Raw genomic sequence first — 3791 nt, 5'->3', positions numbered from 1 at the left:
TCAAACCACTCTCACTTAAAGAAAGATATTGTGATTTCCACCTAATCAACTTATTTTCTACTTTATTTAGGATCCCATCCCATATCTCCAATGATTTGTGTTTTATTCTTAAGGGAATACCAAAATATGTACTTTGTATCCCATTAATTTTGCATCCTAGGATATTAGCTAATTCTTGAATCTGAGGTACATCTTTGAGAGAAATCTGACTACTTTTTCCCTAATCGACCCTTAGACCTGATACTACTTCAAAAAAGATCAGGATTAACCTATTATAATTCAATTTCTCTATCTGTGGCTCACACATGATAATGATATCATCTGTATATCATAAGTGACTAGTCTCTTTTTTGCTCCTAGCGTGCGCCTTTTATGAAAGCCTCTGATCCATCTTCATTAAGTAGCTATTCTCATTATGCTATCAAATCCCCCCACTACCAAAATAAAGACAAAGAGGGATAAAGGATCCCCTTTTCCCAATCCATGTAAATGGAAAGAATCCAACTAGTTCACTATTAACTAAAACCAAAAATCTCACCATATTTATACAAGCTTCTATCCATTTCAACTATTTGCTATAAAATCAATTTGTTTAGAGATGTTGAGAAGGAAAGACCGATTTACAGGGTCATAAGCTTTATGGACGTCCAATTTTCATAATATCCTTGCATCTCTACTTTTCATCCTTGACTTTATACATTCACCGGTCATAAGTGCAACATCCATAATTTTTCTTCCTTTTATAAAGTTCATTTGATTTTTATTAATCAACTTGCTCACCACATTCTTAAGTCTTTTTACCAGGAACTTAGTTATAATCTTGTACATCTCTCCTATTAGGTTGATTGGTCTATAATCTTTCCACTCTGAATCTCCCACCTTCTTAGGGATCAGAGATATAAAAGTTGCATTGAAACTCTTTTCAAAAGTCTGATTGGAGTGGATGTTGAGTGTCATTCCAACATGAAGCCATTTTATGAGGCAATGTGTAACACCCCGAAAATCCAAGTCTAGATTAAAACCATGCTTCAAGTGCAAGTAGAAATAAAAATTCATGTTTTGATAGTATGAGAAGTGATTTAGACATGTATTAAGTCCAGAAATGACTCCTAGATCATAGCAAAGTCAAAACCTCCCTTACCAATGGATTCTTGTAAAGTATCTTGCTATAATCAACTTTAAATGAGCATAATTACTTTATTTTAAATTATTTTTGAGCCCAAGACCAACCAAATGATATATGTTTTAATTATCTTTCTAGGGCATCCAATTTTAGCTTAATTTGATATCAGAGTGAAAAGTTATATTTAGTTTACCAAAGGGTATTTGTCTGCCAGAGTGTGTTGGATTAGGTGATGAACTGTGGCTCGTCAGGTCAACCCATTAGGATTAAGCGGTAAGACCAAAATTTCATTATTTTTTGATGGTTCTCGTGATGGTTGGTCAAGGGATTGATGGTCCATTACCTGATTCGTCGGCCAAACCTGTTCTGCACTATATGATGTTTTCTAAGGGATTGTTTGGTCTTTTCCCTCTTTTTTATCACCAAAACTAAGTCGTTTAAGCTATCTTAAAGGCTGAAATATAAGGGTAAAATGCCCCAAATTCCCTATTAACTCAAAATTCAGTCAACACATAGAGAGAAAACAGAGAAATAGGCTATTTTCTTCTTCCAAGGTAAAGTTAGGGTACTTAGCACCAAAAGGATGTTGAGTTGAGAGATTTAGTAGAAGTCCCTAAGTTCTAGAACTATGATGCTACCATAGGTTCTTAAGGGTCACCCATCAGACCAGGATTGACACCTTAGTCCTTTTAGACATCAATTAAGTGGATCCACTTTAGTTAGTATTTGTACCCTTCACAAGATACGGAACACCCATCCAACTAGGGTTATAGTTATACCCGAGTTAGCTTTGATTGCGGTATGTCGTTTAATGGTTGCTACTATAGTCTACGGCTCTTTGTTTAGATTTAGATACTTGCATGACCTGGTATTCAATTATCCAACTTATCCTACCGTATATGTTTATTACTTGGTCTTGCATCAGTTATTTCCCATCTCACATACTGAGTATATTCAAAGTAATGATCTCATACTTATTTTGCTATATTGTCTTATAATATTGGTTTCAAAGTTCAACATCTGAATCGTGCTTAGTATAATTATGCATCATATTAGCAGCAGTGTTTGGTGAGTCCTTATTTCAAGGGGAATTTTATTAGCATTTATTTTTAGTAATATTCTAGTTTCTGATAGTAGGAGTTAGTTGGGGGCTTGTCCCAACAACTTATATGATTTAGAGGCTTTCAAATAAATAATTATATTTTCGGTATGTTGATTATGTCAGAGAGTCTCAGTTTTGATATCCAGTATTGATTTTAATTTTATTATGGTCATGTCATTTTAGTTTAGTTTCCACCCAGTATCTTATTATTTGCTTTACTATTCTCAGTGTTTTACCAGTCCATGGGTTAGCTTAGGGTCACTTATGACTATGAGCACCGTTTTGTGACTAGGGTGTAGTCTTGAGTTGTGACAAATGTGGTATGAGAGCATGAGGTATAAAGTGTCCTAGGGTGTTTGAAAGTCGTGTTAAGTAGATTCTTGTTCATAGGTGTGAAACATGCCACACTTATGAGTGAGAGTCTACAAAACATATTAGGAAAAATTTTACTTCTTTCATATTCATATTGGGCGATAGAGTGTGAACTCTATTAAAACCTTTTAACTCAGTCTTTTCATATTTACTGAATATCCCTCCCAAATAACTAATGAAAGGAGGAACAGGAATCAATAAGCACCACCACCAACTTCAACAGTCCCTCTGAATGAACAAGTCTTCCATGCTGAATTTAGGGATGCTTTTACAACATTATCCCAGTCCATGAACAACAGAACAACCATTTAACTATTGCACCAACAAACCAACACTGAGTACCATAGTAGCCAGAGTCTAATACTTTATTCGAATGAATTCACTGTTATTTTTTTGGTTTAATTCTAAAGAGGATCCATAGGAATTCTTGGATAGTATTCATAAAGTTATTGAAATCATGAGTGTTCTCTAACTGAAAGTGCTAATTTAGTTGCTTATCATTTGTAAAGAGTGGCTCACACCTTATTCAAGCAATGGAAGGATGATAGAGGTGCAAATGAGGATCGATAAGTTAGATAAGTTCGTTGCTACATATCCGGATAGGTTTTTCCCACTTGAGTTAAGGGAAGAAAAGATGCAAGAATTCATGAATCTAAAGTAGGAAAATACGAAAGTGAACAAGTATTCTCTTAAGTTTACCTAGTTGGGAAAATATGTTGTCTATGGTTGCTGACTGTAGGGCTGGAATGAGTATACTTATCTCAGGTATTTCTGAGGAAGTGGTTAAAGAGTGTAGAAATGCTATGTTGGTTAAGAAGGCAGATATCTACAAATTGATGGTTCATGGTCAACAGTATAAAGAAAAGAAAATCAAGGAGAAGGAAAGGGAGATTAAGAGGGCCAGAATAGGTAGCTTTAATTTCTCTCAACAGAGGTAAGATAGTGGTAATTATTCTAAGTTTTTCTAGGAATCTTCAGCTCCATCCCCTTCTTCTACTAGTGCTCTAGTTCATAAATTTAGGTAGGATAGTCAAGATAGGGCACCAAGCTCTAAGTCCTAGGGTGGTGTGAATAGTACTCATACTTACCTTGTTTGCAAGAAATGTGGTAGAAACCACAAGGGTGAGTGTATGGTAGGTTATGATGGTTGGATTGGGTATGGCAGGTTAGGCCATAGACTAAGAAAATGTTTGG

The sequence above is a fragment of the Capsicum annuum genome, chromosome 1 (genome assembly GCF_002878395.1).
Source record: "Capsicum annuum cultivar UCD-10X-F1 chromosome 1, UCD10Xv1.1, whole genome shotgun sequence".
Classification (NCBI taxonomy): domain Eukaryota; kingdom Viridiplantae; phylum Streptophyta; class Magnoliopsida; order Solanales; family Solanaceae; genus Capsicum; species Capsicum annuum.
This window is presented reverse-complemented; position numbering follows the sequence as displayed.